Genomic DNA, 25982 nt, shown 5'->3' with positions numbered 1-25982 from the left:
GGAGCTCAGAGGCAACGTCAGATTGTGTGTATCTCAGTGAGAGAAAGAACACTGTGACTTCCCCCGTTCCTCTGACGAAAGCGCTTAGAGGGAGAAAAGCGTCCTTTGCTTTCGCTTTCCCGCAATGAGCTCGGCAGATCTGCCTTTCGCGAAGGGCCGTTTTCCCCCGGAGAACTGCCTCGCGGTAGCCCTGTTCTGGAAGTGGAACGAGTATGCAGTGTTAGCGTTCAGCTATTGTGAAGGCTCGCTTTGGCCCAGGGCAAACGAAACGCCGGGGGAAGTCTTAGCAGAGCCCGGCGCCTTTCCACGGTTCAAAGCGTGGAACTGCAGACTCTTTTGCAAAGAAGAGAGCGCACAGGCAACAGCCGCCCGCACGTTTCTCAGTGAAAGGGAGAACTCCCTGACTTCATCCAGTCCTCTGAGCAAAGCAGGCAGAGGGAGAGAAACTTTCTTTCCTTCCTCTTTCCTGCAACGAATTGCTCCTTTGCTCTTGCAAACGCAGGGCTTCTTCTGAGAAACTACGTCGCGGTGCAGGGATCCTTCCAGAGGAGCAACGACATAGTTTGAGCTGGAAGGGCTTGGGAAAGCAGCCGGGGAAAAGAGGCCTCATGCTGTTCTCTTTTCTTTCTGCCTGAATGCGGTCAATTCGCACTTGCCAAAGCAAGGTTTCCCAGCACAAACTACAAAGCAGCAGCTCTCTTGGAAGAGGAAATCCCACGCAGTGTTGCCCTGGCGAGATAGTGTTGCTACAGTGAGGCCCAGGGAAATCACACTGCCTAGAGAAATCCTAGCAAAGCCCTGTGTTTCCCCACAGGAATGTATGTCAGTTTCAGTTCTTTGCCAGCAACGGAGCTCAGAGGCAACGTCAGATTGTGTGTATCTCAGTGAGAGAAAGAACACTGTGACTTCCCCCGTTCCTCTGACGAAAGCGCTTAGAGGGAGAAAAGCGTCCTTTGCTTTCGCTTTCCCGCAATGAGCTCGGCAGATCTGCCCTTCGCGAAGGGCCGTTTTCCCCCGGAGAACTGCCTCGCGGTAGCCCTGTTCTGGAAGTGGAACGAGTATGCAGTGTTAGCGTTCACCTATTGTGAAGGCTCGCTTTGGCCCAGGGCAAACGAAACGCCGGGGGAAGTCTTAGCAGAGCCCGGCGCCTTTCCACGGTTCAAAGCGTGGAACTGCAGACTCTTTTGCAAAGAAGAGAGCGCACAGGCAAAAGCAGCCCGCACGTTTCTCAGTGAAAGGGAGAACTCCCTGACTTCATCCAGTTCTCTGAGTAAAGCAGGCAGAGGGAGAGAAACTTTCTTTCCTTCCTCTTTCCTGCAACGAATTGCTCCTTTGCTCTTGCAAACGCAGGGCTTCTTCTGAGAAACTACGTCGCGGTGCAGGGATCCTTCCAGAGGAGCAACGACATAGTTTGAGCTGGAAGGGCTTGGGAAAGCAGCCGGGGAAAAAAGGCCTCTTGCTGTTCTCTTTTCTTTCTGCCTGAATGCGGTCAATTCGCACTTGCCAAAGCAAGGTTTCCCAGCACAAACTACAAAGCAGCAGCTCTCTTGGAAGAGGAAATCCCACGCAGTGTTGCCCTGGCGAGATAGTGTTGCTGCAGTGAGGTCCAGGGAAAACACACTGCCTAGAGAAATCCTAGCAAAGCCCTGTGTTTCCCCACAGGAATGTATGTCAGTTTCAGTTCTTTGCCAGCAACGGAGCTCAGAGGCAACGTCAGATTGTGTGTATCTCAGTGAGAGAAAGAACACTGTGACTTCCCCCGTTCCTCTGACGAAAGCGGTTAGAGGGAGAAAAGCGTCCTTTGCTTTCGATTTCCCGCAATGAGCTCGGCAGATCTGCCCTTCGCAAGGGCCGTTTTCCCCCGGAGAACTGCCTCGCGGTAGCCCTGTTCTGGAAGTGGAACGAGTATGCAGTGTTAGCGTTCAGCTATTGTGAAGGCTCGCTTTGGCCCAGGGCAAACGAAGCGCCGGGGGAAGTCTTAGCAGAGCCCGGCGCCTTTCCACGGTTCAAAGCGTGGAACTGCAGACTCTTTTGCAAAGAAGAGAGCGCACAGGCAACAGCCGCCCGCACGTTTCTCAGTGAAAGGGAGAACTCCCTGACTTCATCCAGTTCTCTGAGCAAAGCAGGCAGAGGGAGAGAAACTTTCTTTCCTTCCTCTTTCCTGCAACGAATTGCTCCTTTGCTCTCGCAAACGCAGGGCTTCTTCTGAGAAACTACGTCGCAGTGCAGGGATCCTTCCAGAGGAGCAACGACATAGTTTGAGCTGGAAGGGCTTGGGAAAGCAGCCGGGGAAAAGAGGCCTCTTGCTGTTCTCTTTTCTTTCTGCCTGAATGCGGTCAATTCGCACTTGCCAAAGTAAGGTTTCCCAGCACAAACTACAAAGCAGCAGCTCTCTTGGAAGAGGAAATCCCACGCAGTGTTGCCCTGGCGAGATAGTGTTGCTACAGTGAGGCCCAGGGAAATCACACTGCCTAGAGAAATCCTAGCAAAGCCCTGTGTTTCCCCACAGGAATGTATGTCAGTTTCAGTTCTTTGCCAGCAACGGAGCTCAGAGGCAACGTCAGATTGTGTGTATCTCAGTGAGAGAAAGAACACTGTGACTTCCCCCGTTCCTCTGACGAAAGCGCTTAGAGGGAGAAAAGCGTCCTTTGCTTTCGCTTTCCCGCAATGAGCTCGGCAGATCTGCCCTTCGCGAAGGGCCGTTTTCCCCCGGAGAACTGCCTCGCGGTAGCCCTGTTCTGGAAGTGGAACGAGTATGCAGTGTTAGCGTTCAGCTATTGTGAAGGCTCGCTTTGGCCCAGGGCAAACGAAACGCCGGGGGAAGTCTTAGCAGAGCCCGGCGCCTTTCCACGGTTCAAAGCGTGGAACTGCAGACTCTTTTGCAAAGAAGAGAGCGCACAGGCAAAAGCAGCCCGCACGTTTCTCAGTGAAAGGGAGAACTCCCTGACTTCATCCAGTTCTCTGAGTAAAGCAGGCAGAGGGAGAGAAACTTTCTTTCCTTCCTCTTTCCTGCAACGAATTGCTCCTTTGCTCTTGCAAACGCAGGGCTTCTTCTGAGAAACTACGTCGCGGTGCAGGGATCCTTCCAGAGGAGCAACGACATAGTTTGAGCTGGAAGGGCTTGGGAAAGCAGCCGGGGAAAAAAGGCCTCTTGCTGTTCTCTTTTCTTTCTGCCTGAATGCGGTCAATTCGCACTTGCCAAAGCAAGGTTTCCCAGCACAAACTACAAAGCAGCAGCTCTCTTGGAAGAGGAAATCCCACGCAGTGTTGCCCTGGCGAGATAGTGTTGCTGCAGTGAGGTCCAGGGAAAACACACTGCCTAGAGAAATCCTAGCAAAGCCCTGTGTTTCCCCACAGGAATGTATGTCAGTTTCAGTTCTTTGCCAGCAACGGAGCTCAGAGGCAACGTCAGATTGTGTGTATCTCAGTGAGAGAAAGAACACTGTGACTTCCCCCGTTCCTCTGACGAAAGCGGTTAGAGGGAGAAAAGCGTCCTTTGCTTTCGCTTTCCCGCAATGAGCTCGGCAGATCTGCCCTTCGCGAAGGGCCGTTTTCCCCCGGAGAACTGCCTCGCGGTAGCCCTGTTCTGGAAGTGGAACGAGTATGCAGTGTTAGCGTTCAGCTATTGTGAAGGCTCGCTTTGGCCCAGGGCAAACGAAGCGCCGGGGGAAGTCTTAGCAGAGCCCGGCGCCTTTCCACGGTTCAAAGCGTGGAACTGCAGACTCTTTTGCAAAGAAGAGAGCGCACAGGCAAAAGCAGCCCGCACGTTTCTCAGTGAAAGGGAGAACTCCCTGACTTCATCCAGTTCTCTGAGTAAAGCAGGCAGAGGGAGAGAAACTTTCTTTCCTTCCTCTTTCCTGCAACGAATTGCTCCTTTGCTCTTGCAAACGCAGGGCTTCTTCTGAGAAACTACGTCGCGGTGCAGGGATCCTTCCAGAGGAGCAACGACATAGTTTGAGCTGGAAGGGCTTGGGAAAGCAGCCGGGGAAAAAAGGCCTCTTGCTGTTCTCTTTTCTTTCTGCCTGAATGCGGTCAATTCGCACTTGCCAAAGCAAGGTTTCCCAGCACAAACTACAAAGCAGCAGCTCTCTTGGAAGAGGAAATCCCACGCAGTGTTGCCCTGGCGAGATAGTGTTGCTGCAGTGAGGTCCAGGGAAAACACACTGCCTAGAGAAATCCTAGCAAAGCCCTGTGTTTCCCCACAGGAATGTATGTCAGTTTCAGTTCTTTGCCAGCAACGGAGCTCAGAGGCAACGTCAGATTGTGTGTATCTCAGTGAGAGAAAGAACACTGTGACTTCCCCCGTTCCTCTGACGAAAGCGCTTAGAGGGAGAAAAGCGTCCTTTACTTTCGCTTTCCCGCAATGAGCTCGGCAGATCTGCCCTTCGCGAAGGGCCGTTTTCCCCCGGAGAACTGCCTCGCGGTAGCCCTGTTCTGGAAGTGGAACGAGTATGCAGTGTTAGCGTTCAGCTATTGTGAAGGCTCGCTTTGGCCCAGGGCAAACGAAACGCCGGGGAAGTCTTAGCAGAGCCCGGCGCCTTTCCACGGTTCAAAGCGTGGAACTGCAGACTCTTTTGCAAAGAAGAGAGCGCACAGGCAAAAGCAGCCCGCACGTTTCTCAGTGAAAGGGAGAACTCCCTGACTTCATCCAGTTCTCTGAGTAAAGCAGGCAGAGGGAGAGAAACTTTCTTTCCTTCCTCTTTCCTGCAACGAATTGCTCCTTTGCTCTTGCAAACGCAGGGCTTCTTCTGAGAAACTACGTCGCGGTGCAGGGATCCTTCCAGAGGAGCAACGACATAGTTTGAGCTGGAAGGGCTTGGGAAAGCAGCCGGGGAAAAGAGGCCTCTTGCTGTTCTCTTTTCTTTCTGCCTGAATGCGGTCAATTCGCACTTGCCAAAGCAAGGTTTCCCAGCACAAACTACAAAGCAGCAGCTCTCTTGGAAGAGGAAATCCCACGCAGTGTTGCCCTGGCGAGATAGTGTTGCTACAGTGAGGCCCAGGGAAATCACACTGCCTAGAGAAATCCTAGCAAAGCCCTGTGTTTCCCCACAGGAATGTATGTCAGTTTCAGTTCTTTGCCAGCAACGGAGCTCAGAGGCAACGTCAGATTGTGTGTATCTCAGTGAGAGAAAGAACACTGTGACTTCCCCCGTTCCTCTGACGAAAGCGCTTAGAGGGAGAAAAGCGTCCTTTGCTTTCGCTTTCCCGCAATGAGCTCGGCAGATCTGCCCTTCGCGAAGGGCCGTTTTCCCCCGGAGAACTGCCTCGCGGTAGCCCTGTTCTGGAAGTGGAACGAGTATGCAGTGTTAGCGTTCAGCTATTGTGAAGGCTCGCTTTGGCCCAGGGCAAACGAAGCGCCGGGGGAAGTCTTAGCAGAGCCCGGCGCCTTTCCACGGTTCAAAGCGTGGAACTGCAGACTCTTTTGCAAAGAAGAGAGCGCACAGGCAAAAGCAGCCCGCACGTTTCTCAGTGAAAGGGAGAACTCCCTGACTTCATCCAGTTCTCTGAGCAAAGCAGGCAGAGGGAGAGAAACTTTCTTTCCTTCCTCTTTCCTGCAACGAATTCCTCATTTGCTCTTGCAAAAGCAGGGCTTCTTCTGAAAAACTACGTCGCCGTGCAGGGATCCTTCCAGAGGAGCAACGACATAGTTTGAGCTGGAAGGGCTTGGGAAAGCAGCCGGGGAAAAGAGGCCTCTTGCTGTTCTCTTTTCTTTCTGCCTGAATGCGGTCAATTCGCACTTGCCAAAGCAAGGTTTCCCAGCACAAACTACAAAGCAGCAGCTCTCTTGGAAGAGGAAATCCCACGCAATGTTGCCCTGGCGAGATAGTGTTGCTGCTGTGAGGTCCAGGGAAAACACACTGCCTAGAGAAATCCTAGCAAAGCCCTGTGTTTCCCCACAGGAATGTATGTCAGTTTCAGTTCTTTGCCAGCAACGGAGCTCAGAGGCAACGTCAGATTGTGTGTATCTCAGTGAGAGAAAGAACACTGTGACTTCCCCCGTTCCTCTGACGAAAGCGCTTAGAGGGAGAAAAGCGTCCTTTGCTTTCGCTTTCCCGCAATGAGCTCGGCAGATCTGCCCTTCGCGAAGGGCCGTTTTCCCCCGGAGAACTGCCTCGCGGTAGCCCTGTTCTGGAAGTGGAACGAGTATGCAGTGTTAGCGTTCAGCTATTGTGAAGGCTCGCTTTGGCCCAGGGCAAACGAAACGCCGGGGGAAGTCTTAGCAGAGCCCGGCGCCTTTCCACGGTTCAAAGCGTGGAACTGCAGACTCTTTTGCAAAGAAGAGAGCGCACAGGCAAAAGCAGCCCGCACGTTTCTCAGTGAAAGGGAGAACTCCCTGACTTCATCCAGTTCTCTGAGCAAAGCAGGCAGAGGGAGAGAAACTTTCTTTCCTTCCTCTTTCCTGCAACGAATTGCTCCTTTGCTCTTGCAAACGCAGGGCTTCTTCTGAGAAACTACGTCGCGGTGCAGGGATCCTTCCAGAGGAGCAACGACATAGTTTGAGCTGGAAGGGCTTGGGAAAGCAGCCGGGGAAAAGAGGCCTCTTGCTGTACTCTTTTCTTTCTGCCTGAATGCGGTCAATTCGCACTTGCCAAAGTAAGGTTTCCCAGCACAAACTACAAAGCAGCAGCTCTCTTGGAAGAGGAAATCCCACGCAGTGTTGCCCTGGCGAGATAGTGTTGCTACAGTGAGGCCCAGGGAAATCACACTGCCTAGAGAAATCCTAGCAAAGCCCTGTGTTTCCCCACAGGAATGTATGTCAGTTTCAGTTCTTTGCCAGCAACGGAGCTCAGAGGCAACGTCAGATTGTGTGTATCTCAGTGAGAGAAAGAACACTGTGACTTCCCCCGTTCCTCTGACGAAAGCGCTTAGAGGGAGAAAAGCGTCCTAGCTTTCGCTTTCCCGCAATGAGCTCGGCAGATCTGCCCTTCGCGAAGGGCCGTTTTCCCCCGGAGAACTGCCTCGCGGTAGCCCTGTTCTGGAAGTGGAACGAGTATGCAGTGTTAGCGTTCAGCTCTTGTGAAGGCTCGCTTTGGCCCAGGGCAAACGAAACGCCGGGGGAAGTCTTAGCAGAGCCCGGCGCCTTTCCACGGTTCAAAGCGTGGAACTGCAGACTCTTTTGCAAAGAAGAGAGCGCACAGGCAAAAGCAGCCCGCACGTTTCTCAGTGAAAGGGAGAACTCCCTGACTTCATCCAGTTCTCTGAGCAAAGCAGGCAGAGGGAGAGAAACTTTCTTTCCTTCCTCTTTCCTGCAACGAATTGCTCCTTTGCTCTTGCAAACTCAGGGCTTCTTCTGAGAAAGTACGTCGCGGTGCAGGGATCCTTCCAGAGGAGCAACGACATAGTTTGAGCTGGAAGGGCTTGGGAAAGCAGCCGGGGAAAAGAGGCCTCTTGCTGTTCTCTTTTCTTTCTGCCTGAATGCGGTCAATTCGCACTTGCCAAAGCAAGGTTTCCCAGCACAAACTACAAAGCAGCAGCTCTCTTGGAAGAGGAAATCCCACGCAGTGTTGCCCTGGCGAGATAGTGTTGCTGCAGTGAGGTCCAGGGAAAACACACTGCCTAGAGAAATCCTAGCAAAGCCCTGTGTTTCCCCACAGGAATGTATGTCAGTTTGAGTTCTTTGCCAGCAACGGAGCTCAGAGGCAACGTCAGATTGTGTGTATCTCAGTGAGAGAAAGAACACTGTGACTTCCCCCGTTCCTCTGACGAAAGCGCTTAGAGGGAGAAAAGCGTCCTTTGCTTTCGCTTTCCCGCAATGAGCTCGGCAGATCTGCCCTTCGCGAAGGGCCGTTTTCCCCCGGAGAACTGCCTCGCGGTAGCCCTGTTCTGGAAGTGGAACGAGTATGCAGTGTTAGCGTTCAGCTATTGTGAAGGCTCGCTTTGGCCCAGGGCAAACGAAACGCCGGGGGAAGTCTTAGCAGAGCCCGGCGCCTTTCCACGGTTCAAAGCGTGGAACTGCAGACTCTTTTGCAAAGAAGAGAGCGCACAGGCAACAGCAGCCCGCACGTTTCTCAGTGAAAGGGAGAACTCCCTGACTTCATCCAGTTCTCTGAGCAAAGCAGGCAGAGGGAGAGAAACTTTCTTTCCTTCCTCTTTCCTGCAACGAATTGCTCCTTTGCTCTTGCAAACGCAGGGCTTCTTCTGAAAAACTACGTCGCGGTGCAGGGATCCTTCCAGAGGAGCAACGACATAGTTTGAGCTGGAAGGGCTTGGGAAAGCAGCCGGGGAAAAAAGGCCTCGTGCTGTTCTCTTTTCTTTCTGCCTGAATGCGGTCAATTCGCACTTGCCAAAGCAAGGTTTCCCAGCACAAACTACAAAGCAGCAGCTCTCTTGGAAGAGGAAATCCCACGCAGTGTTGCCCTGGCGAGATAGTGTTGCTACAGTGAGGCCCAGGGAAATCACACTGCCTAGAGAAATCCTAGCAAAGCCCTGTGTTTCCCCACAGGAATGTATGTCAGTTTCAGTTCTTTGCCAGCAACGGAGCTCAGAGGCAACGTCAGATTGTGTGTATCTCAGTGAGAGAAAGAACACTGTGACTTCCCCCGTTCCTCTGACGAAAGCGCTTAGAGGGAGAAAAGCGTCCTTTGCTTTCGCTTTCCCGCAATGAGCTCGGCAGATCTGCCTTTCGCGAAGGGCCGTTTTCCCCCGGAGAACTGCCTCGCGGTAGCCCTGTTCTGGAAGTGGAACGAGTATGCAGTGTTAGCGTTCAGCTATTGTGAAGGCTCGCTTTGGCCCAGGGCAAACGAAACGCCGGGGGAAGTCTTAGCAGAGCCCGGCGCCTTTCCACGGTTCAAAGCGTGGAACTGCAGACTCTTTTGCAAAGAAGAGAGCGCACAGGCAACAGCCGCCCGCACGTTTCTCAGTGAAAGGGAGAACTCCCTGACTTCATCCAGTCCTCTGAGCAAAGCAGGCAGAGGGAGAGAAACTTTCTTTCCTTCCTCTTTCCTGCAACGAATTGCTCCTTTGCTCTTGCAAACGCAGGGCTTCTTCTGAGAAACTACGTCGCGGTGCAGGGATCCTTCCAGAGGAGCAACGACATAGTTTGAGCTGGAAGGGCTTGGGAAAGCAGCCGGGGAAAAGAGGCCTCTTGCTGTTCTCTTTTCTTTCTGCCTGAATGCGGTCAATTCGCACTTGCCAAAGCAGGGTTTCCCAGCACAAACTACAAAGCAGCAGCTCTCTTGGAAGAGGAAATCCCACGCAGTGTTGCCCTGGCGAGATAGTGTTGCTGCAGTGAGGTCCAGGGAAAACACACTGCCTAGAGAAATCCTAGCAAAGCCCTGTGTTTCCCCACAGGAATGTATGTCAGTTTGAGTTCTTTGCCAGCAACGGAGCTCAGAGGCAACGTCAGATTGTGTGTATCTCAGTGAGAGAAAGAACACTGTGACTTCCCCCGTTCCTCTGACGAAAGCGGTTAGAGGGAGAAAAGCGTCCTTTGCTTTCGCTTTCCCGCAATGAGCTCGGCAGATCTGCCCTTCGCGAAGGGCCGTTTTCCCCCGGAGAACTGCCTCGCGGTAGCCCTGTTCTGGAAGTGGAACGAGTATGCAGTGTTAGCGTTCAGCTATTGTGAAGGCTCGCTTTGGCCCAGGGCAAACGAAGCGCCGGGGGAAGTCTTAGCAGAGCCCGGCGCCTTTCCACGGTTCAAAGCGTGGAACTGCAGACTCTTTTGCAAAGAAGAGAGCGCACAGGCAAAAGCAGCCCGCACGTTTCTCAGTGAAAGGGAGAACTCCCTGACTTCATCCAGTTCTCTGAGCAAAGCAGACAGAGGGAGAGAAACTTTCTTTCCTTCCTCTTTCCTGCAACGAATTCCTCATTTGCTCTTGCAAAAGCAGGGCTTCTTCTGAAAAACTACGTCGCGGTGCAGGGATCCTTCCAGAGGAGCAACGACATAGTTTGAGCTGGAAGGGCTTGGGAAAGCAGCCGGGGAAAAGAGGCCTCTTGCTGTTCTCTTTTCTTTCTGCCTGAATGCGGTCAATTCGCACTTGCCAAAGCAAGGTTTCCCAGCACAAACTACAAAGCAGCAGCTCTCTTGGAAGAGGAAATCCCACGCAATGTTGCCCTGGCGAGATAGTGTTGCTGCAGTGAGGTCCAGGGAAAACACACTGCCTAGAGAAATCCTAGCAAAGCCCTGTGTTTCCCCACAGGAATGTATGTCAGTTTCAGTTCTTTGCCAGCAACGGAGCTCAGAGGCAACGTCAGATTGTGTGTATCTCAGTGAGAGAAAGAACACTGTGACTTCCCCCGTTCCTCTGACGAAAGCGCTTAGAGGGAGAAAAGCGTCCTTTGCTTTCGCTTTCCCGCAATGAGCTCGGCAGATCTGCCCTTCGCGAAGGGCCGTTTTCCCCCGGAGAACTGCCTCGCGGTAGCCCTGTTCTGGAAGTGGAAGGAGTATGCAGTGTTAGCGTTCAGCTATTGTGAAGGCTCGCTTTGGCCCAGGGCAAACGAAACGCCGGGGGAAGTCTTAGCAGAGCCCGGCGCCTTTCCACGGTTCAAAGCGTGGAACTGCAGACTCTTTTGCAAAGAAGAGAGCGCACAGGCAACAGCAGCCCGCACGTTTCTCAGTGAAAGGGAGAACTCCCTGACTTCATCCAGTTCTCTGAGTAAAGCAGGCAGAGGGAGAGAAACTTTCTTTCCTTCCTCTTTCCTGCAACGAATTGCTCCTTTGCTCTTGCAAACGCAGGGCTTCTTCTGAGAAACTACGTCGCGGTGCAGGGATCCTTCCAGAGGAGCAACGACATAGTTTGAGCTGGAAGGGCTTGGGAAAGCAGCCGGGGAAAAAAGGCCTCGTGCTGTTCTCTTTTCTTTCTGCCTGAATGCGGTCAATTCGCACTTGCCAAAGCAAGGTTTCCCAGCACAAACTACAAATCAGCAGCTCTCTTGGAAGAGGAAATCCCACGCAATGTTGCCCTGGCGAGATAGTGTTGCTGCAGTGAGGTCCAGGGAAAACACACTGCCTAGAGAAATCCTAGCAAAGCCCTGTGTTTCCCCACAGGAATGTATGTCAGTTTCAGTTCTTTGCCAGCAACGGAGCTCAGAGGCAACGTCAGATTGTGTGTATCTCAGTGAGAGAAAGAACACTGTGACTTCCCCCGTTCCTCTGACGAAAGCGCTTAGAGGGAGAAAAGCGTCCTTTGCTTTCGCTTTCCCGCAATGAGCTCGGCAGATCTGCCCTTCGCGAAGGGCCGTTTTCCCCCGGAGAACTGCCTCGCGGTAGCCCTGTTCTGGAAGTGGAACGAGTATGCAGTGTTAGCGTTCAGCTATTGTGAAGGCTCGCTTTGGCCCAGGGCAAACGAAACGCCGGGGGAAGTCTTAGCAGAGCCCGGCGCCTTTCCACGGTTCAAAGCGTGGAACTGCAGACTCTTTTGCAAAGAAGAGAGCGCACAGGCAAAAGCAGCCCGCACGTTTCTCAGTGAAAGGGAGAACTCCCTGACTTCATCCAGTTCTCTGAGTAAAGCAGGCAGAGGGAGAGAAACTTTCTTTCCTTCCTCTTTCCTGCAACGAATTGCTCCTTTGCTCTTGCAAACGCAGGGCTTCTTCTGAGAAACTACGTCGCGGTGCAGGGATCCTTCCAGAGGAGCAACGACATAGTTTGAGCTGGAAGGGCTTGGGAAAGCAGCCGGGGAAAAAAGGCCTCGTGCTGTTCTCTTTTCTTTCTGCCTGAATGCGGTCAATTCGCACTTGCCAAAGCAAGGTTTCCCAGCACAAACTACAAAGCAGCAGCTCTCTTGGAAGAGGAAATCCCACGCAGTGTTGCCCTGGCGAGATAGTGTTGCTACAGTGAGGCCCAGGGAAATCACACTGCCTAGAGAAATCCTAGCAAAGCCCTGTGTTTCCCCACAGGAATGTATGTCAGTTTCAGTTCTTTGCCAGCAACGGAGCTCAGAGGCAACGTCAGATTGTGTGTATCTCAGTGAGAGAAAGAACACTGTGACTTCCCCCGTTCCTCTGACGAAAGCGCTTAGAGGGAGAAAAGCGTCCTTTGCTTTCGCTTTCCCGCAATGAGCTCGGCAGATCTGCCTTTCGCGAAGGGCCGTTTTCCCCCGGAGAACTGCCTCGCGGTAGCCCTGTTCTGGAAGTGGAACGAGTATGCAGTGTTAGCGTTCAGCTATTGTGAAGGCTCGCTTTGGCCCAGGGCAAACGAAACGCCGGGGGAAGTCTTAGCAGAGCCCGGCGCCTTTCCACGGTTCAAAGCGTGGAACTGCAGACTCTTTTGCAAAGAAGAGAGCGCACAGGCAACAGCCGCCCGCACGTTTCTCAGTGAAAGGGAGAACTCCCTGACTTCATCCAGTCCTCTGAGCAAAGCAGGCAGAGGGAGAGAAACTTTCTTTCCTTCCTCTTTCCTGCAACGAATTGCTCCTTTGCTCTTGCAAACGCAGGGCTTCTTCTGAGAAACTACGTCGCGGTGCAGGGATCCTTCCAGAGGAGCAACGACATAGTTTGAGCTGGAAGGGCTTGGGAAAGCAGCCGGGGAAAAGAGGCCTCTTGCTGTTCTCTTTTCTTTCTGCCTGAATGCGGTCAATTCGCACTTGCCAAAGCAGGGTTTCCCAGCACAAACTACAAAGCAGCAGCTCTCTTGGAAGAGGAAATCCCACGCAGTGTTGCCCTGGCGAGATAGTGTTGCTGCAGTGAGGTCCAGGGAAAACACACTGCCTAGAGAAATCCTAGCAAAGCCCTGTGTTTCCCCACAGGAATGTATGTCAGTTTGAGTTCTTTGCCAGCAACGGAGCTCAGAGGCAACGTCAGATTGTGTGTATCTCAGTGAGAGAAAGAACACTGTGACTTCCCCCGTTCCTCTGACGAAAGCGGTTAGAGGGAGAAAAGCGTCCTTTGCTTTCGCTTTCCCGCAATGAGCTCGGCAGATCTGCCCTTCGCGAAGGGCCGTTTTCCCCCGGAGAACTGCCTCGCGGTAGCCCTGTTCTGGAAGTGGAACGAGTATGCAGTGTTAGCGTTCAGCTATTGTGAAGGCTCGCTTTGGCCCAGGGCAAACGAAGCGCCGGGGGAAGTCTTAGCAGAGCCCGGCGCCTTTCCACGGTTCAAAGCGTGGAACTGCAGACTCTTTTGCAAAGAAGAGAGCGCACAGGCAAAAGCAGCCCGCACGTTTCTCAGTGAAAGGGAGAACTCCCTGACTTCATCCAGTTCTCTGAGCAAAGCAGACAGAGGGAGAGAAACTTTCTTTCCTTCCTCTTTCCTGCAACGAATTCCTCATTTGCTCTTGCAAAAGCAGGGCTTCTTCTGAAAAACTACGTCGCGGTGCAGGGATCCTTCCAGAGGAGCAACGACATAGTTTGAGCTGGAAGGGCTTGGGAAAGCAGCCGGGGAAAAGAGGCCTCTTGCTGTTCTCTTTTCTTTCTGCCTGAATGCGGTCAATTCGCACTTGCCAAAGCAAGGTTTCCCAGCACAAACTACAAAGCAGCAGCTCTCTTGGAAGAGGAAATCCCACGCAATGTTGCCCTGGCGAGATAGTGTTGCTGCAGTGAGGTCCAGGGAAAACACACTGCCTAGAGAAATCCTAGCAAAGCCCTGTGTTTCCCCACAGGAATGTATGTCAGTTTCAGTTCTTTGCCAGCAACGGAGCTCAGAGGCAACGTCAGATTGTGTGTATCTCAGTGAGAGAAAGAACACTGTGACTTCCCCCGTTCCTCTGACGAAAGCGCTTAGAGGGAGAAAAGCGTCCTTTGCTTTCGCTTTCCCGCAATGAGCTCGGCAGATCTGCCCTTCGCGAAGGGCCGTTTTCCCCCGGAGAACTGCCTCGCGGTAGCCCTGTTCTGGAAGTGGAACGAGTATGCAGTGTTAGCGTTCAGCTATTGTGAAGGCTCGCTTTGGCCCAGGGCAAACGAAACGCCGGGGGAAGTCTTAGCAGAGCCCGGCGCCTTTCCACGGTTCAAAGCGTGGAACTGCAGACTCTTTTGCAAAGAAGAGAGCGCACAGGCAACAGCAGCCCGCACGTTTCTCAGTGAAAGGGAGAACTCCCTGACTTCATCCAGTTCTCTGAGTAAAGCAGGCAGAGGGAGAGAAACTTTCTTTCCTTCCTCTTTCCTGCAACGAATTGCTCCTTTGCTCTTGCAAACGCAGGGCTTCTTCTGAGAAACTACGTCGCGGTGCAGGGATCCTTCCAGAGGAGCAACGACATAGTTTGAGCTGGAAGGGCTTGGGAAAGCAGCCGGGGAAAAAAGGCCTCGTGCTGTTCTCTTTTCTTTCTGCCTGAATGCGGTCAATTCGCACTTGCCAAAGCAAGGTTTCCCAGCACAAACTACAAAGCAGCAGCTCTCTTGGAAGAGGAAATCCCACGCAATGTTGCCCTGGCGAGATAGTGTTGCTGCAGTGAGGTCCAGGGAAAACACACTGCCTAGAGAAATCCTAGCAAAGCCCTGTGTTTCCCCACAGGAATGTATGTCAGTTTCAGTTCTTTGCCAGCAACGGAGCTCAGAGGCAACGTCAGATTGTGTGTATCTCAGTGAGAGAAAGAACACTGTGACTTCCCCCGTTCCTCTGACGAAAGCGCTTAGAGGGAGAAAAGCGTCCTTTGCTTTCGCTTTCCCGCAATGAGCTCGGCAGATCTGCCCTTCGCGAAGGGCCGTTTTCCCCCGGAGAACTGCCTCGCGGTAGCCCTGTTCTGGAAGTGGAACGAGTATGCAGTGTTAGCGTTCAGCTATTGTGAAGGCTCGCTTTGGCCCAGGGCAAACGAAACGCCGGGGGAAGTCTTAGCAGAGCCCGGCGCCTTTCCACGGTTCAAAGCGTGGAACTGCAGACTCTTTTGCAAAGAAGAGAGCGCACAGGCAAAAGCAGCCCGCACGTTTCTCAGTGAAAGGGAGAACTCCCTGACTTCATCCAGTTCTCTGAGTAAAGCAGGCAGAGGGAGAGAAACTTTCTTTCCTTCCTCTTTCCTGCAACGAATTGCTCCTTTGCTCTTGCAAACGCAGGGCTTCTTCTGAGAAACTACGTCGCGGTGCAGGGATCCTTCCAGAGGAGCAACGACATAGTTTGAGCTGGAAGGGCTTGGGAAAGCAGCCGGGGAAAAAAGGCCTCGTGCTGTTCTCTTTTCTTTCTGCCTGAATGCGGTCAATTCGCACTTGCCAAAGCAAGGTTTCCCAGCACAAACTACAAAGCAGCAGCTCTCTTGGAAGAGGAAATCCCACGCAGTGTTGCCCTGGCGAGATAGTGTTGCTACAGTGAGGCCCAGGGAAATCACACTGCCTAGAGAAATCCTAGCAAAGCCCTGTGTTTCCCCACAGGAATGTATGTCAGTTTCAGTTCTTTGCCAGCAACGGAGCTCAGAGGCAACGTCAGATTGTGTGTATCTCAGTGAGAGAAAGAACACTGTGACTTCCCCCGTTCCTCTGACGAAAGCGCTTAGAGGGAGAAAAGCGTCCTTTGCTTTCGCTTTCCCGCAATGAGCTCGGCAGATCTGCCTTTCGCGAAGGGCCGTTTTCCCCCGGAGAACTGCCTCGCGGTAGCCCTGTTCTGGAAGTGGAACGAGTATGCAGTGTTAGCGTTCAGCTATTGTGAAGGCTCGCTTTGGCCCAGGGCAAACGAAACGCCGGGGGAAGTCTTAGCAGAGCCCGGCGCCTTTCCACGGTTCAAAGCGTGGAACTGCAGACTCTTTTGCAAAGAAGAGAGCGCACAGGCAACAGCCGCCCGCACGTTTCTCAGTGAAAGGGAGAACTCCCTGACTTCATCCAGTCCTCTGAGCAAAGCAGGCAGAGGGAGAGAAACTTTCTTTCCTTCCTCTTTCCTGCAACGAATTGCTCCTTTGCTCTTGCAAACGCAGGGCTTCTTCTGAGAAACTACGTCGCGGTGCAGGGATCCTTCCAGAGGAGCAACGACATAGTTTGAGCTGGAAGGGCTTGGGAAAGCAGCCGGGGAAAAGAGGCCTCTTGCTGTTCTCTTTTCTTTCTGCCTGAATGCGGTCAATTCGCACTTGCCAAAGCAAGGTTTCCCAGCACAAACTACAAAGCAGCAGCTCTCTTGGAAGAGGAAATCCCACGCAGTGTTGCCCTGGCGAGATAGTGTTGCTACAGTGAGGCCCAGGGAAATCACACTGCCTAGAGAAATCCTAGCAAAGCCCTGTGTTTCCCCACAGGAATGTATGTCAGTTTCAGTTCTTTGCCAGCAACGGAGCTCAGAGGCAACGTCAGATTGTGTGTATCTCAGTGAGAGAAAGAACACTGTGACTTCCCCCGTTCCTCTGACGAAAGCGCTTAGAGGGAGAAAAGCGTCCTTTGCTTTCGCTTTCCCGCAATGAGCTCGGCAGATCTGCCTTTCGCGAAGGGCCGTTTTCCCCCGGAGAACTGCCTCGCGGTAGCCCTGTTCTGGAAGTGGAACGAGTATGCAGTGTTAGCGTTCAGCTATTGTGAAGGCTCGCTTTGGCCCAGGGCAAACGAAACGCCGGGGGAAGTCTTAGCAGAGCCCGGCGCCTTTCCACGGTTCAAAGCGTGGAACTGCAGACTCTTTTGCAAAGAAGAGAGCGCACAGGCAACAGCCGCCCGCACGTTTCTCAGTGAAAGGGAGAACTCCCTGACTTCATCCAGTCCTCTGAGCAAAGCAGGCAGAGGGAGAGAAACTTTCTTTCCTTCCTCTTTCCTGCAACGAATTGCTCCTTTGCTCTTGCAAACGCAGGGCTTCTTCTGAGAAACTACGTCGCGGTGCAGGGATCCTTCCAGAGGAGCAACGACATAGTTTGAGCTGGAAGGGCTTGGGAAAGCAGCCGGGGAAAAGAGGCCTCATGCTGTTCTCTTTTCTTTCTGCCTGAATGCGGTCAATTCGCACTTGCCAAAGCAAGGTTTCCCAGCACAAACTACAAAGCAGCAGCTCTCTTGGAAGAGGAAATCCCACGCAGTGTTGCCCTGGCGAGATAGTGTTGCTACAGTGAGGCCCAGGGAAATCACACTGCCTAGAGAAATCCTAGCAAAGCCCTGTGTTTCCCCACAGGAATGTATGTCAGTTTCAGTTCTTTGCCAGCAACGGAGCTCAGAGGCAACGTCAGATTGTGTGTATCTCAGTGAGAGAAAGAACACTGTGACTTCCCCCGTTCCTCTGACGAAAGCGCTTAGAGGGAGAAAAGCGTCCTTTGCTTTCGCTTTCCCGCAATGAGCTCGGCAGATCTGCCCTTCGCGAAGGGCCGTTTTCCCCCGGAGAACTGCCTCGCGGTAGCCCTGTTCTGGAAGTGGAACGAGTATGCAGTGTTAGCGTTCACCTATTGTGAAGGCTCGCTTTGGCCCAGGGCAAACGAAACGCCGGGGGAAGTCTTAGCAGAGCCCGGCGCCTTTCCACGGTTCAAAGCGTGGAACTGCAGACTCTTTTGCAAAGAAGAGAGCGCACAGGCAAAAGCAGCCCGCACGTTTCTCAGTGAAAGGGAGAACTCCCTGACTTCATCCAGTTCTCTGAGTAAAGCAGGCAGAGGGAGAGAAACTTTCTTTCCTTCCTCTTTCCTGCAACGAATTGCTCCTTTGCTCTTGCAAACGCAGGGCTTCTTCTGAGAAACTACGTCGCGGTGCAGGGATCCTTCCAGAGGAGCAACGACATAGTTTGAGCTGGAAGGGCTTGGGAAAGCAGCCGGGGAAAAAAGGCCTCTTGCTGTTCTCTTTTCTTTCTGCCTGAATGCGGTCAATTCGCACTTGCCAAAGCAAGGTTTCCCAGCACAAACTACAAAGCAGCAGCTCTCTTGGAAGAGGAAATCCCACGCAGTGTTGCCCTGGCGAGATAGTGTTGCTGCAGTGAGGTCCAGGGAAAACACACTGCCTAGAGAAATCCTAGCAAAGCCCTGTGTTTCCCCACAGGAATGTATGTCAGTTTCAGTTCTTTGCCAGCAACGGAGCTCAGAGGCAACGTCAGATTGTGTGTATCTCAGTGAGAGAAAGAACACTGTGACTTCCCCCGTTCCTCTGACGAAAGCGGTTAGAGGGAGAAAAGCGTCCTTTGCTTTCGATTTCCCGCAATGAGCTCGGCAGATCTGCCCTTCGCAAGGGCCGTTTTCCCCCGGAGAACTGCCTCGCGGTAGCCCTGTTCTGGAAGTGGAACGAGTATGCAGTGTTAGCGTTCAGCTATTGTGAAGGCTCGCTTTGGCCCAGGGCAAACGAAGCGCCGGGGGAAGTCTTAGCAGAGCCCGGCGCCTTTCCACGGTTCAAAGCGTGGAACTGCAGACTCTTTTGCAAAGAAGAGAGCGCACAGGCAACAGCCGCCCGCACGTTTCTCAGTGAAAGGGAGAACTCCCTGACTTCATCCAGTTCTCTGAGCAAAGCAGGCAGAGGGAGAGAAACTTTCTTTCCTTCCTCTTTCCTGCAACGAATTGCTCCTTTGCTCTCGCAAACGCAGGGCTTCTTCTGAGAAACTACGTCGCAGTGCAGGGATCCTTCCAGAGGAGCAACGACATAGTTTGAGCTGGAAGGGCTTGGGAAAGCAGCCGGGGAAAAGAGGCCTCTTGCTGTTCTCTTTTCTTTCTGCCTGAATGCGGTCAATTCGCACTTGCCAAAGTAAGGTTTCCCAGCACAAACTACAAAGCAGCAGCTCTCTTGGAAGAGGAAATCCCACGCAGTGTTGCCCTGGCGAGATAGTGTTGCTACAGTGAGGCCCAGGGAAATCACACTGCCTAGAGAAATCCTAGCAAAGCCCTGTGTTTCCCCACAGGAATGTATGTCAGTTTCAGTTCTTTGCCAGCAACGGAGCTCAGAGGCAACGTCAGATTGTGTGTATCTCAGTGAGAGAAAGAACACTGTGACTTCCCCCGTTCCTCTGACGAAAGCGCTTAGAGGGAGAAAAGCGTCCTTTGCTTTCGCTTTCCCGCAATGAGCTCGGCAGATCTGCCCTTCGCGAAGGGCCGTTTTCCCCCGGAGAACTGCCTCGCGGTAGCCCTGTTCTGGAAGTGGAACGAGTATGCAGTGTTAGCGTTCAGCTATTGTGAAGGCTCGCTTTGGCCCAGGGCAAACGAAACGCCGGGGGAAGTCTTAGCAGAGCCCGGCGCCTTTCCACGGTTCAAAGCGTGGAACTGCAGACTCTTTTGCAAAGAAGAGAGCGCACAGGCAAAAGCAGCCCGCACGTTTCTCAGTGAAAGGGAGAACTCCCTGACTTCATCCAGTTCTCTGAGTAAAGCAGGCAGAGGGAGAGAAACTTTCTTTCCTTCCTCTTTCCTGCAACGAATTGCTCCTTTGCTCTTGCAAACGCAGGGCTTCTTCTGAGAAACTACGTCGCGGTGCAGGGATCCTTCCAGAGGAGCAACGACATAGTTTGAGCTGGAAGGGCTTGGGAAAGCAGCCGGGGAAAAAAGGCCTCTTGCTGTTCTCTTTTCTTTCTGCCTGAATGCGGTCAATTCGCACTTGCCAAAGCAAGGTTTCCCAGCACAAACTACAAAGCAGCAGCTCTCTTGGAAGAGGAAATCCCACGCAGTGTTGCCCTGGCGAGATAGTGTTGCTGCAGTGAGGTCCAGGGAAAACACACTGCCTAGAGAAATCCTAGCAAAGCCCTGTGTTTCCCCACAGGAATGTATGTCAGTTTCAGTTCTTTGCCAGCAACGGAGCTCAGAGGCAACGTCAGATTGTGTGTATCTCAGTGAGAGAAAGAACACTGTGACTTCCCCCGTTCCTCTGACGAAAGCGGTTAGAGGGAGAAAAGCGTCCTTTGCTTTCGCTTTCCCGCAATGAGCTCGGCAGATCTGCCCTTCGCGAAGGGCCGTTTTCCCCCGGAGAACTGCCTCGCGGTAGCCCTGTTCTGGAAGTGGAACGAGTATGCAGTGTTAGCGTTCAGCTATTGTGAAGGCTCGCTTTGGCCCAGGGCAAACGAAGCGCCGGGGGAAGTCTTAGCAGAGCCCGGCGCCTTTCCACGGTTCAAAGCGTGGAACTGCAGACTCTTTTGCAAAGAAGAGAGCGCACAGGCAAAAGCAGCCCGCACGTTTCTCAGTGAAAGGGAGAACTCCCTGACTTCATCCAGTTCTCTGAGTAAAGCAGGCAGAGGGAGAGAAACTTTCTTTCCTTCCTCTTTCCTGCAACGAATTGCTCCTTTGCTCTCGCAAACGCAGGGCTCCTTCTGAGAAACTACGTCGCGGTGCAGGGATCCTTCCAGAGGAGCAACGACATAGTTTGAGCTGGAAGGGCTTGGGAAAGCAGCCGGGGAAAAAAGGCCTCTTGCTGTTCTCTTTTCTTTCTGCCTGAATGCGGTCAATTCGCACTTGCCAAAGCAAGGTTTCCCAGCACAAACTACAAAGCAGCAGCTCTCTTGGAAGAGGAAATCCCACGCAGTGTTGCCCTGGCGAGATAGTGTTGCTACAGTGAGGCCCAGGGAAATCACACTGCCTAGAGAAATCCTAGCAAAACCCTGTGTTTCCCCACAGGAATGTATGTCAGTTTCAGTTCTTTGCCAGCAACGGAGCTCAGAGGCAACGTCAGATTGTGTGTATCTCAGTGAGAGAAAGAACACTGTGACTTCCCCCGTTCCTCTGACGAAAGCGCTTAGAGGGAGAAAAGCGTCCTTTACTTTCGCTTTCCCGCAATGAGCTCGGCAGATCTGCCCTTCGCGAAGGGCCGTTTTCCCCCGGAGAACTGCCTCGCGGTAGCCCTGTTCTGGAAGTGGAACGAGTATGCAGTGTTAGCGTTCAGCTATTGTGAAGGCTCGCTTTGGCCCAGGGCAAACGAAACGCCGGGGAAGTCTTAGCAGAGCCCGGCGCCTTTCCACGGTTCAAAGCGTGGAACTGCAGACTCTTTTGCAAAGAAGAGAGCGCACAGGCAAAAGCAGCCCGCACGTTTCTCAGTGAAAGGGAGAACTCCCTGACTTCATCCAGTTCTCTGAGTAAAGCAGGCAGAGGGAGAGAAACTTTCTTTCCTTCCTCTTTCCTGCAACGAATTGCTCCTTTGCTCTTGCAAACGCAGGGCTTCTTCTGAGAAACTACGTCGCGGTGCAGGGATCCTTCCAGAGGAGCAACGACATAGTTTGAGCTGGAAGGGCTTGGGAAAGCAGCCGGGGAAAAGAGGCCTCTTGCTGTTCTCTTTTCTTTCTGCCTGAATGCGGTCAATTCGCACTTGCCAAAGCAAGGTTTCCCAGCACAAACTACAAAGCAGCAGCTCTCTTGGAAGAGGAAATCCCACGCAGTGTTGCCCTGGCGAGATAGTGTTGCTACAGTGAGGCCCAGGGAAATCACACTGCCTAGAGAAATCCTAGCAAAGCCCTGTGTTTCCCCACAGGAATGTATGTCAGTTTCAGTTCTTTGCCAGCAACGGAGCTCAGAGGCAACGTCAGATTGTGTGTATCTCAGTGAGAGAAAGAACACTGTGACTTCCCCCGTTCCTCTGACGAAAGCGCTTAGAGGGAGAAAAGCGTCCTTTGCTTTCGCTTTCCCGCAATGAGCTCGGCAGATCTGCCCTTCGCGAAGGGCCGTTTTCCCCCGGAGAACTGCCTCGCGGTAGCCCTGTTCTGGAAGTGGAACGAGTATGCAGTGTTAGCGTTCAGCTATTGTGAAGGCTCGCTTTGGCCCAGGGCAAACGAAGCGCCGGGGGAAGTCTTAGCAGAGCCCGGCGCCTTTCCACGGTTCAAAGCGTGGAACTGCAGACTCTTTTGCAAAGAAGAGAGCGCACAGGCAAAAGCAGCCCGCACGTTTCTCAGTGAAAGGGAGAACTCCCTGACTTCATCCAGTTCTCTGAGCAAAGCAGGCAGAGGGAGAGAAACTTTCTTTCCTTCCTCTTTCCTGCAACGAATTCCTCATTTGCTCTTGCAAAAGCAGGGCTTCTTCTGAAAAACTACGTCGCCGTGCAGGGATCCTTCCAGAGGAGCAACGACATAGTTTGAGCTGGAAGGGCTTGGGAAAGCAGCCGGGGAAAAGAGGCCTCTTGCTGTTCTCTTTTCTTTCTGCCTGAATGCGGTCAATTCGCACTTGCCAAAGCAAGGTTTCCCAGCACAAACTACAAAGCAGCAGCTCTCTTGGAAGAGGAAATCCCACGCAATGTTGCCCTGGCGAGATAGTGTTGCTGCTGTGAGGTCCAGGGAAAACACACTGCCTAGAGAAATCCTAGCAAAGCCCTGTGTTTCCCCACAGGAATGTATGTCAGTTTCAGTTCTTTGCCAGCAACGGAGCTCAGAGGCAACGTCAGATTGTGTGTATCTCAGTGAGAGAAAGAACACTGTGACTTCCCCCGTTCCTCTGACGAAAGCGCTTAGAGGGAGAAAAGCGTCCTTTGCTTTCGCTTTCCCGCAATGAGCTCGGCAGATCTGCCCTTCGCGAAGGGCCGTTTTCCCCCGGAGAACTGCCTCGCGGTAGCCCTGTTCTGGAAGTGGAACGAGTATGCAGTGTTAGCGTTCAGCTATTGTGAAGGCTCGCTTTGGCCCAGGGCAAACGAAACGCCGGGGGAAGTCTTAGCAGAGCCCGGCGCCTTTCCACGGTTCAAAGCGTGGAACTGCAGACTCTTTTGCAAAGAAGAGAGCGCACAGGCAAAAGCAGCCCGCACGTTTCTCAGTGAAAGGGAGAACTCCCTGACTTCATCCAGTTCTCTGAGCAAAGCAGGCAGAGGGAGAGAAACTTTCTTTCCTTCCTCTTTCCTGCAACGAATTGCTCCTTTGCTCTTGCAAACGCAGGGCTTCTTCTGAGAAACTACGTCGCGGTGCAGGGATCCTTCCAGAGGAGCAACGACATAGTTTGAGCTGGAAGGGCTTGGGAAAGCAGCCGGGGAAAAGAGGCCTCTTGCTGTACTCTTTTCTTTCTGCCTGAATGCGGTCAATTCGCACTTGCCAAAGTAAGGTTTCCCAGCACAAACTACAAAGCAGCAGCTCTCTTGGAAGAGGAAATCCCACGCAGTGTTGCCCTGGCGAGATAGTGTTGCTACAGTGAGGCCCAGGGAAATCACACTGCCTAGAGAAATCCTAGCAAAGCCCTGTGTTTCCCCACAGGAATGTATGTCAGTTTCAGTTCTTTGCCAGCAACGGAGCTCAGAGGCAACGTCAGATTGTGTGTATCTCAGTGAGAGAAAGAACACTGTGACTTCCCCCGTTCCTCTGACGAAAGCGCTTAGAGGGAGAAAAGCGTCCTAGCTTTCGCTTTCCCGCAATGAGCTCGGCAGATCTGCCCTTCGCGAAGGGCCGTTTTCCCCCGGAGAACTGCCTCGCGGTAGCCCTGTTCTGGAAGTGGAACGAGTATGCAGTGTTAGCGTTCAGCTCTTGTGAAGGCTCGCTTTGGCCCAGGGCAAACGAAACGCCGGGGGAAGTCTTAGCAGAGCCCGGCGCCTTTCCACGGTTCAAAGCGTGGAACTGCAGACTCTTTTGCAAAGAAGAGAGCGCACAGGCAAAAGCAGCCCGCACGTTTCTCAGTGAAAGGGAGAACTCCCTGACTTCATCCAGTTCTCTGAGCAAAGCAGGCAGAGGGAGAGAAACTTTCTTTCCTTCCTCTTTCCTGCAACGAATTGCTCCTTTGCTCTTGCAAACTCAGGGCTTCTTCTGAGAAAGTACGTCGCGGTGCAGGGATCCTTCCAGAGGAGCAACGACATAGTTTGAGCTGGAAGGGCTTGGGAAAGCAGCCGGGGAAAAGAGGCCTCTTGCTGTTCTCTTTTCTTTCTGCCTGAATGCGGTCAATTCGCACTTGCCAAAGCAAGGTTTCCCAGCACAAACTACAAAGCAGCAGCTCTCTTGGAAGAGGAAATCCCACGCAGTGTTGCCCTGGCGAGATAGTGTTGCTGCAGTGAGGTCCAGGGAAAACACACTGCCTAGAGAAATCCTAGCAAAGCCCTGTGTTTCCCCACAGGAATGTATGTCAGTTTGAGTTCTTTGCCAGCAACGGAGCTCAGAGGCAACGTCAGATTGTGTGTATCTCAGTGAGAGAAAGAACACTGTGACTTCCCCCGTTCCTCTGACGAAAGCGCTTAGAGGGAGAAAAGCGTCCTTTGCTTTCGCTTTCCCGCAATGAGCTCGGCAGATCTGCCCTTCGCGAAGGGCCGTTTTCCCCCGGAGAACTGCCTCGCGGTAGCCCTGTTCTGGAAGTGGAACGAGTATGCAGTGTTAGCGTTCAGCTATTGTGAAGGCTCGCTTTGGCCCAGGGCAAACGAAACGCCGGGGGAAGTCTTAGCAGAGCCCGGCGCCTTTCCACGGTTCAAAGCGTGGAACTGCAGACTCTTTTGCAAAGAAGAGAGCGCACAGGCAACAGCAGCCCGCACGTTTCTCAGTGAAAGGGAGAACTCCCTGACTTCATCCAGTTCTCTGAGCAAAGCAGGCAGAGGGAGAGAAACTTTCTTTCCTTCCTCTTTCCTGCAACGAATTCCTCATTTGCTCTTGCAAAAGCAGGGCTTCTTCTGAAAAACTACGTCGCGGTGCAGGGATCCTTCCAGAGGAGCAACGACATAGTTTGAGCTGGAAGGGCTTGGGAAAGCAGCCGGGGAAAAGAGGCCTCTTGCTGTTCTCTTTTCTTTCTGCCTGAATGCGGTCAATTCGCACTTGCCAAAGTAAGGTTTCCCAGCACAAACTACAAAGCAGCAGCTCTCTTGGAAGAGGAAATCCCACGCAGTGTTGCCCTGGCGAGATAGTGTTGCTACAGTGAGGCCCAGGGAAATCACACTGCCTAGAGAAATCCTAGCAAAGCCCTGTGTTTCCCCACAGGAATGTATGTCAGTTTCAGTTCTTTGCCAGCAACGGAGCTCAGAGGCAACGTCAGATTGTGTGTATCTCAGTGAGAGAAAGAACACTGTGACTTCCCCCGTTCCTCTGACGAAAGCGCTTAGAGGGAGAAAAGCGTCCTTTGCTTTCGCTTTCCCGCAATGAGCTCGGCAGATCTGCCCTTCGCGAAGGGCCGTTTTCCCCCGGAGAACTGCCTCGCGGTAGCCCTGTTCTGGAAGTGGAACGAGTATGCAGTGTTAGCGTTCAGCTATTGTGAAGGCTCGCTTTGGCCCAGGGCAAACGAAACGCCGGGGGAAGTCTCAGCAGAGCCCGGCGCCTTTCCACGGTTCAAAGCGTGGAACTGCAGACTCTTTTGCAAAGAAGAGAGCGCACAGGCAAAAGCAGCCCGCACGTTTCTCAGTGAAAGGGAGAACTCCCTGACTTCATCCAGTTCTCTGAGTAAAGCAGGCAGAGGGAGAGAAACTTTCTTTCCTTCCTCTTTCCTGCAACGAATTCCTCATTTGCTCTTGCAAAAGCAGGGCTTCTTCTGAAAAACTACGTCGCCGTGCAGGGATCCTTCCAGAGGAGCAACGACATAGTTTGAGCTGGAAGGGCTTGGGAAAGCAGCCGCGGAAAAAAGGCCTCTTGCTGTTCTCTTTTCTTTCTGCCTGAATGCGGTCAATTCGCACTTGCCAAAGTAAGGTTTCCCAGCACAAACTACAAAGCAGCAGCTCTCTTGGAAGAGGAAATCCCACGCAGTGTTGCCCTGGCGAGATAGTGTTGCTACAGTGAGGCCCAGGGAAATCACACTGCCTAGAGAAATCCTAGCAAAGCCCTGTGTTTCCCCACAGGAAAGTATGTCAGTTTCAGTTCTTTGCCAGCAACGGAGCTCAGAGGCAACGTCAGATTGTGTGTATCTCAGTGAGAGAAAGAACACTGTGACTTCCCCCGTTCCTCTGACGAAAGCGCTTAGAGGGAGAAAAGCGTCCTTTGCTTTCGCTTTCCCGCAATGAGCTCGGCAGATCTGCCCTTCGCGAAGGGCCGTTTTCCCCCGGAGAACTGCCTCGCGGTAGCCCTGTTCTGGAAGTGGAACGAGTATGCAGTGTTAGCGTTCAGCTATTGTGAAGGCTCGCTTTGGCCCAGGGCAAACGAAACGCCGGGGGAAGTCTTAGCAGAGCCCGGCGCCTTTCCACGGTTCAAAGCGTGGAACTGCAGACTCTTTTGCAAAGAAGAGAGCGCACAGGCAAAAGCAGCCCGCACGTTTCTCAGTGAAAGGGAGAACTCCCTGACTTCATCCAGTTCTCTGAGCAAAGCAGGCAGAGGGAGAGAAACTTTCTTTCCTTCCTCTTTCCTGCAACGAATTCCTCATTTGCTCTTGCAAAAGCAGGGCTTCTTCTGAAAAACTACGTCACGGTGCAGGGATCCTTCCAGAG

This window comes from Elephas maximus, chromosome 11 (genome assembly GCF_024166365.1).
Source record: "Elephas maximus indicus isolate mEleMax1 chromosome 11, mEleMax1 primary haplotype, whole genome shotgun sequence".
NCBI lineage: Eukaryota > Metazoa > Chordata > Mammalia > Proboscidea > Elephantidae > Elephas > Elephas maximus.
The sequence above is the reverse complement of the archived record's forward strand: the minus strand, read 5'-3'. Positions refer to the sequence as shown.